The sequence below is a fragment of the Thalassophryne amazonica genome, chromosome 10 (genome assembly GCF_902500255.1).
Source record: "Thalassophryne amazonica chromosome 10, fThaAma1.1, whole genome shotgun sequence".
NCBI lineage: Eukaryota > Metazoa > Chordata > Actinopteri > Batrachoidiformes > Batrachoididae > Thalassophryne > Thalassophryne amazonica.
Genome location: NC_047112.1, coordinates 4,437,247 through 4,446,137, shown reverse-complemented (window position 1 = coordinate 4,446,137; position 8,891 = coordinate 4,437,247).

The following is an 8,891-nucleotide window of genomic DNA, read 5'->3' as shown; positions in this document are numbered from 1 at the left end:
AGAGCTGTGATTTTGTTGAAGTGAAATTCTCAAAGCAATCCAGCAGATGTCACCCTTCAAACTGTATCAAACGCGTCGAAGCAGTGTGTCGATTTTCAGCCAGTGGCTCGTTGGTTCACGAGGCTTCGAAATTGCCATCACTACATATTGAACACTGAACTAGTGATAACGAAGCGACCGACCACCGAACTTCCTTGTAGCCAGTGGCGCGATCTATTCATCCAATCACCGCCTGCCATTGTGTGACTCGTCAAAGTAAAAAAAAAAAAAACTTCTGCGTGACTTTTGACCATAGACATTATATACAGAGACGCCTCATAACTTGCTGCAATGTAATCTAGCGTCGCCGCCATATTGAATGGGTCTCTTCACAATAGGCTCGCACCAGTCAATCGGCGGTTTAAGCGCTCCCATGCAAAAAAACAAAAAAAAAAACACAACAAACTTATTAGACATCCCAAAATAAAAAAAAAATAGTTTTTTTTTAATGGGAGCGCTTAGCCTGTACAGATCTTTGCTGTAATATTTGTTACAAAAATGCACATTTTGTTCAAGGCCAGGAAAAGAAAGTTCCAGGTCATCCAGGGTCTTAAACTACCTTGTTAGTCTTTTGACTGGGGATGGAGCACCCTGATCAGAGTGCCGCTCTCACTGGACCGACATCTCTGCTATTTTGGAATTGTGGGATAGCTCACGTCCACAGATTGAGCTCGCCGGACTACTTTCGCCACACTCTCACGAGCGCAACCAGCTCGTGACATTCCGACATGAGAAGATGCTGCTGGATGTGTGTGTGTGTGTGTGTGTGTGTGTGTGTGTGTGTGTGTGTGTGTGTGTGTGTGTGTGTGTGTGTGTGTGTGTGTGTGTGTGTGTGTGTGTGTGTGTGTGTGTGTGTGTGAGGAAATCATTAGGATTTTCCTGGTGAAAATTAAAGCAAATGCCTACCTGTGGACAACATACTTCAAGTTTCTTAAATATTTATTACGGCCACTCTTAAAACTTCAGTTATCTTTATAATTTTATTACTGGCAAATTTTAGAATTGATTTAGATGAGATACACTCATTATCTTGGAACTACTTTTTGCGCAGGAATTCTTCAAGCATGTCGGCCGCGGGCGCGTACTAACAGAATACCCAGAAACTGGACAGTTGTTCGGCCATAACGTCCACTTTTAGCTTGTCGTAAGCTAAGCTAGTGGTGCTCATGGGAGTGTGGGGCTGAAGAGCTAAAAGTCTTGAAAAAGAACTGCTTTTCACAGCTTCTTTTCCGTGTGCTGGAACTCTTTACAATGTGGTGCAGCTTTACTTTGTCAACTACAGACACCATCAATTCCAAAGAATTGTGAAACAAAAGCGCATAACAATTAAGTGACGGAAATGCACACAAATGTGGCACTTGTTCACACTGCCATGAATACTGCCATCTACTGGCTAGGAGATGGCAGTATTCATGGCACATGTTCATGCCACACATTCGCTAGGTGTTGAATCACTTAAACAGAATTTTCAAATTGTTTCAGTAACTTGTATAGCGACTAACCAGCCACTGACAACAGGAAACTAATGTTCCCATAATGCATTGCGGCATGTGTGTCTAAACTCTAAAACCTTCAAAATTAGTGCATTACTTTAAAACTTATAGCTGATATTTTCACTTTGTAAAATGACAGACGTGATGTTAATTTCAATAACTTGTCCAGAATTAGTTTGTTTAAAATTTTAACCATAAGTCCAAACTGTCTGCCTGTACATGACTTCAGTGATATTCCAGCAAGTTCATAAGGTGTAAAAAAAAAAAAATCTCTCTCTCTTCTTTTCTCTTTATCTCTGATCACAGGTCTTGTTTGCTGAGAGAAGGCTGACCTGAGACAGATACACTGACTCGTTGTTGTGTCAGTAGCTGCTAGTGCACTGAAGTCAGTACTGAAAGTCATCGGTTTAGTTTTATCTGTAACTTCCACAAAATTTTTTTTGGGGTTTATCAGTTTAGCTTTATAAAAGCTAACTTTTCATTTAGCAGATTAATGGTTATTGAAGCTAAGTTTTTGGTTAGCTTTGCTCACCACTGTGTATATATATATATATATATATAAACCTCTTTGCTCCTGACCCATACTCTCACACACTGCTCAGGCAGTGGACGCTCTCATTTTGACCAAATAACGATATACGAGGTCTATTAGAAAAGTATCCGACCTTATTTTTTTCAAAAACCATATGGATTTGAATCACGTGTGATTACATCAGACATGCTTGAACCCTCGTGGGCATGCAAGAGTTTTTTCACGCCTGTCGGTTACGTCATTCGCCTGTGGGCAGTCTTTGAGTGAGGAGTCGCCCACCCGCTCGTCGATTTTTTCATTGTTTAGGAATGGCTCAGAGACTGCTGCTTTGTTTGATCAAAATTTTTTTCAAAACTGTAAGGCACAACTGAGTGGACACCATTTGATAAATTCAGCTGGTTTTCGGTAAAAATTTTAACGGCTGATGAGAGATTTTGGTCTGGTAGTGTCACTTTAAGGACGGCCCACGGCGCCTGACGGCGATCTGCGCTCCGAGGCGGCAGCGTCTCGCCGTTTCAAGTTGAAAACTTCCACATTTCAGGCTCTGTTAACGCAGTAAGTCATCAGAGAACAGAGAACTTTCAGAAGAAGTCGGCATGAGGAGTTTATTTGGACATTCCATTGTTAATGGACATTTTGTAATGAAAGAACGTGCGGGCAGAGTCGCATGTCGGGCTGGACCCGACCGCGGGGGGTCACGAGAGGAAAAACACCTCCGTTGGAAACCTTAACGGGCAAGTTAGAACATGCCCAAGCTGTTAAACAATTTCTCAGTTACTCACTTGTTGAAAGCCATCAAAAGCCGCCTGAATTCTACAAATGGTTTTCAACACGGAGGTGTTTTTCCTGTCGCGGCGCACACAGATTCGCCGAGTCATCACGGAAACGACTCGGCGAATTTGCACGCACGTCTTTCATTACAAAATGTCCTTAAACAGTGGAATGTCTGCATAAAGTCCTCATGCCGGCCTCTTCTGAATCTTCTCTGTTCTCTCACGATGTCCTGGGTGAATTAAGCCTTAAATTAGGATGTTTTCAGGTCGAAACAGGCCGACGACGGCGCCTGGAAGCGCTGCGCGATGTCCCGCTCCGTGGGAAGTCCTTACACCAACAGAAACACCCCATAATCTCTCATCAGCCGTTAAACTTTTCACTGAAAACCAGCTTAATTTCTCAAATAGTGTCCACTCGGATATTCCTCACAGGTCCAGAAAAAATGTTGATAAAGCAACACGTCTGAGCAGCGTGTGAAACAAAGGAATTCAGCCGAGAGGGCGGGACCACATCTCACTCAAGGCCTGCCCACAGGGAAATGACGTCACCGACACGCGTGAAAAAACTCACGCATGCACACGAGGGTTCAAGCATGATTGGTGTAATCGCACGTCATTCAAATCCATATAGTTTTTTTTTTAAATAAAAAGGTAGGATACTTTTCTGATAGACCTCGTACAGTTTCTGTATATTCTGTGATTGATGAATTCCTGCACAAAAAGTAGTTCCCAGATAATTGTGCTATATTTGTGTGAGATAATGAGTCTGTCTCATCTAAATCAATTCTAAAATTTACCAGTAATAAAATTATAAAGGTAACTGAAGTTTTAAGAGTGCTGGACTGCAGCAGGATCTGATCTGTGTGTATGTGTGCATGTGCATTTGGAGTCCAGAGCACAGATGGCCCCCTTTTCACCCTCCACAGTCTCCTTGTTAGAAAGGCTCTCAATGTTTATGTTTGTTGTGCCTCAATAATCCACCTTAAGAGTGGAGGTGCAATGTTTACCTGTGCCACCTTAAGAGAGCGATGGTTTGCATTGTGGGATTACAGCAGCCGGAGAAGTTAACCACAGACAAGTCACCTTCATTTCTTCACTAAACTCTTCATTGTGCAGTGCCAGTGTGCGTCATTGTTGAATGTAAGCGTATTCTTCAGTTCAATAATATGCGTTTCATTCCCACGTAGAGTCCGTGGTCCGTTTAGAGATAATATAACATGCGTTTGTGAGTGCTGTTAGAACGGGGTGTTTGATTGACAGGTCCGTGCGGCAGATCCTTTGATGTGCAATTAAGCTTGTTAACACCGTTTAAGGCTGTGGAGATCACTTTTCCTCCCTGGTTTATTGTTTACATCATTATGTAGTTTGTAAGGATGCTGAAATGGTTGATTGGGATTTATTGTTCAGCTATTTCACTAGTTTAGATTATTGAGTTCTGATTACATGTTATGTTAACCTGAGGAGTATAAATGCAACAGCATTGCATATTATATGGCTGAAGTTATAGAATCTGTTATGGCCCAGTCACACGACGATTCCTGAAAAACGTCACAATTCGTTGAGAAAAGGTGGACGAAAGAGATTTTATCACCGAACAGCCTGCGAAGCAAGAGCGCAAAAGGGACGAAAGAGGAACTTAACAAAACCGAAGCTCACGATCTCGACGAAACGCACCTGGAGCCACAGCTGGAACAGTGTGTGTCTGCGTCTCTGAGTTCCAGGACTCAGCGCTGGAACGGAGCTCATAGCGCCTGAGTCCTGGAGAAACTGCAAACAGAAGCTGTGGAGATCTGTGTGCACATCCACCTGCTCTGGTTCCTCATCCAGAACAAAAGAGGGATCATGTCCATCATTATCAGAATCCACACTGTCTGTTGACACGCTGTGCGCTCCGTCTTCCTCCAATTTAAAAAAAAAAAAAAAAAAGTGTTCCATGGTCACTGCTGTATCACTGTATTATGTTCTAAGCCATATATATTAATTTATAACAGAAAACCGTCAAAAGGGAGAATAAATATAAATATAAGTGTAAAGATGATTGAATATATCAGAGCAGTAAATTAATCAGTGCGTGTGAACGCGCGCATTGACTCACATGTGTGGGTATTGATCACTGATCCACAACGTGAATTCTTCCTTCCAGAACAGCTCTTTATATCATCATTTTGATTCATCTACCTGTTGCCACATGTACAGAAGGACTGGATTATCATTCCTAACACCAGTGATGCCGGTAACGCGTTACTTAGTAACGCGTTACTCTAATCTGACCACTTTTTTTTAGGAACGAGTAATCTAATGCGTTAATCTTTCCAAATCAGTAATCAGATTAAAGTTACTTCTCCATGTCACTGTGCGTTACTATTATTTTTCATTGTGGGTCGATAGCAGCATTAAACTTGGTCTGTGTGCAGGAGGTCGGGGTTCGACTGAACGGCCCACTTTAAGCGAGCTGTGAGCTTTTCATCCACGTTTTTTTGCAGCTGCTCGACTCGTCCTCACCTCTTAAAGCGCGGTGATCAGCACACCTGCACTGAGCTTTACAAAGACGTTTTTATACTTTTTTTCCTCCTTTATTTAGAGCTGAGCTGCTCCGTATCTGCACGTTAAAAACAGCTGATCCTCCGCGACGCGTCAACAACTAACACTATTTTCCACTCAAATGCACCTAAACTCTCTTTCTGAGGACCACATGATGTGAAAACACAATAAAACTTTCTTACCTGTAAATCTGGTCACGTTTTCTGCATAAATAAATGTTATCCATTCTTTGTGCTCAAACGCCAAAGCAGGGGCGAATCCAGATGGAATGGGGGCGTGGGGCAGGGATGTGCCCCCCTCACAACACCCCTAGATTAAAGGTCCAGTTTTGAAGCCTTTTTTTACTACAACTACTAATACTACTTAAAATAATAATTTCGACAAGTAAAATATTTAGAGAGAATTTAAATGTTAGAAAAATGCTAGAATGAATTTAATAGTTACATTTATAAACAATGTAGGTTCAAAATTGCAAGTTTTACTGTTACAGTGCTGTCAACAGTTAAATATGAGGTCAAGAAAGAGGTCTTTATTTTACTTTTTATAAAACAAGTATTTATTTTCATTGAAGTCAAGAAAGGGTGACTATAAAGTGAGTTTTGGCAAAACAAGTATCATTGTCATGTTGAGGTGGCAGAGGGTTGTTGTCGGCAGCTGGGAAAAGTAACTAAAAAAGTAACTAGTAATCTAACTTAGTTACTTTTACAATTGAGTAATCAGTAAAGTAACTAAGTTACTTTTTCAAGGAGTAATCAGTAATTGGATTACTTTTTCAAAGTAACTGTGGCAACACTGCGTAACACTCATATTGTTATATTTAATACAAAATAATAAGCGCACGCAGGCACTCCTGCTGCCGCTGATGCTGCATTCATGTACCATCAGAAATTACACAACTTTTTGTTTTGATATAAAAAAATCCAAGCAAGCAGGCTGAGTTTGCCCTGTAATTTCCAATGTACATGAACGCAGCAGCAGCCTCGGCACTCACAAACCGGCTTCTGCGCTGTGTGAAAACGTTCAGCTGCTCCAACGAAGTCAAATTAAACAATAACGTTACAAAAACTACACAAATGCTTAAAAAACATCAAGAATGACAGCAAAACGAGACACAGACGAATTGAGGTTTTCATTGCCCTTCGTTCAAAATTTTCAACAGTTTAAAAATCCTGACGAAGCGCCCGCTGCAGGAACGAGGCTGTGCAAAGGTTAAACGATGCCAGCGACAGTCAACGAAGGTCCACATTTCTTGTTTCGTCAGGTCTTCGTCACCCTTCGTTAAGTGCCGTGTGACTGGGCCATTATACTCATTATTGCTATTCTCTGTTTGTATTCTTAGAACCACACACACAGACCCCCATGTGCACTCTCCTCCCCAGTTACCCTTTTATGCCTGTAACTCACCTGTGCCTGCAACTGTTCAGTAAACTGCCTAAACTGAACCACTATCTCCTGTTATTGTGTCCTGACTGACACCCCGGGGGTGAAAGAGGCTTATTACCATCACGAGCCAACCCTATTCAGTCCTTTAAATCCTAGTCTCCATAACATTTATGGTCCTTCGAGCCAGATAGCTCCCTTTACCCCTGGACAACATGGAGTATGAAGAGCAGCATTACGGAGCACGGCCTAAGCATCTGACACGTCCACCAGCCCACCTCGATGACTATGAGGTCAACTACACCGGGCACAGGCAGCGAGACAGGCATGGGCAAGAGGAAGTGCAATCATCTCATGAAGAGGGAGTGACCACGATGATCACCTTGAATTCCCCTTACTACCCTTATATCGACCACTGCCGGAGGGATACTGCTCCAGATGAGGCGGACCTGTACCACCGAGAGCGGCAGACGTACAGTCCGGAAACCCGGCTAGCCCAACTACGGTGCAGAGAGAGGGAACCAAGGGAAAGGATACAAGATCCATTCACACTGCTCCACCCAAGCCGAGAACACACCTTGAGGGAGGAAATCCGAGCGATACACCAAGAGAGTGCCATGCTACAGTCACAGCACATCACACGTACTAATGTACAGAGACCCTGTGATGTTCAAGCGGAAATGGGGAGGCTAACTGGCACAGTGAATAGTCCTCAGCAGGATACACCACATTTTTCTGAGGCTACTGGCGTTGAGGATGAAGAGGACTGGTCTGACCCCCCCACCGTGGCCTGACATGGAAGTCCACATGGAGCCATTGGAGCAACCAATGGTGGAAAGGTTGGATCGCCTAATGGTGGAGCTCCAGCTAATTAAGGATCAGGCCATGTCAGCGAACAGTCATGTGACATCACCACGGAGGGCCCGTGGCCCTCCACCTCTGCGTTTTGAGCCTAGTCAATTATGTGGGGCACCAGATAATGGCAGAGAGGAGACGTACCCAGCATACAGAGCAGCCACTTACCCTGAACACTGCCGATACCGGGAGGACCTGACCTCACGGCCTCCTCCATCCAGCAGTTCAAATTATGCTGCTTGATATTCCCCTCCACCGCTTCCTAACCACTTTAAACAAACTGCATACACTCCATATCAGAGAGCTACAATCCACACTGCAAATTCTACACCTCAGCAGCCTCAGTACCGATATCAACCTGCGGCTCCGCCTCCTGCCCTCACAGTTAAATCCTATGCCACTGCTTATGCACCTAGGCAGCCTCCAAACTTCCACCAGCCTGCATACTCACAGCTTCTACCCCAACGAGCGCCATCATATGCAGCAGCCTATACACCACAGCAGCCTGCCACCTTTCCAGTTTCCACCCAACAAGTTCCATGGATGCAGAGTCATGACCAGCATACCCCTGTTCCATTGCACCATAACTCAGCACCAGCCACTGAACAGGTATACAGGGGTCCACGCCCAACCATCCCTAACTTCAGCCACCGTGACCCGTGTGAGTGGGCACGATTAAAAATAGCCCTAGAAAACCTCTTGCCTGTCGAGGGGACCGAGCTGTTCAAGTACCAGATTCTTGTCGATCACCTGAAGTTGGAAGAGGCAAAGTTGATAGCAGACTCCTACTTGAACTCCCCTACGCCTTACCATGACACCATGTCAGCCCTTAATGATAAATTTGGTCAGCCACACCAAATAGCTCTCAAGAAAATAACCAGTGTACTAGATTCACCTGATATCCGCCGTGATGACACTGCAGCGTTTGAGCGGTTTGCCCTCCACGTACAGTCGCTGGTTGGCCTTCTGAAGACCTTAGGCCCGGAAAGGGGATGTGGAACTTCGCTGCAGATCACATGTAGTGAGGTTGTTAAGCAAACTACCTCCCGAGCAAAGAGCTGACTTCTGTCGGTGCACCTTTAAACATCCTGGTGCTGTAGCCACGCTTAACGATCTTGCTTAGTGGCTACAATATGAATCCTGGTGTCAAGACTTTGATGGGCAGAGACTAACCGTAGGGCAGAGAGAGAAACACATCTCCAGATCAGAGGGTTACCAAAGGCGGAAGTCTGTGGCAGTCCTCCATGGAGCTCAGGAGCCCGAACGGAACAATGCTCC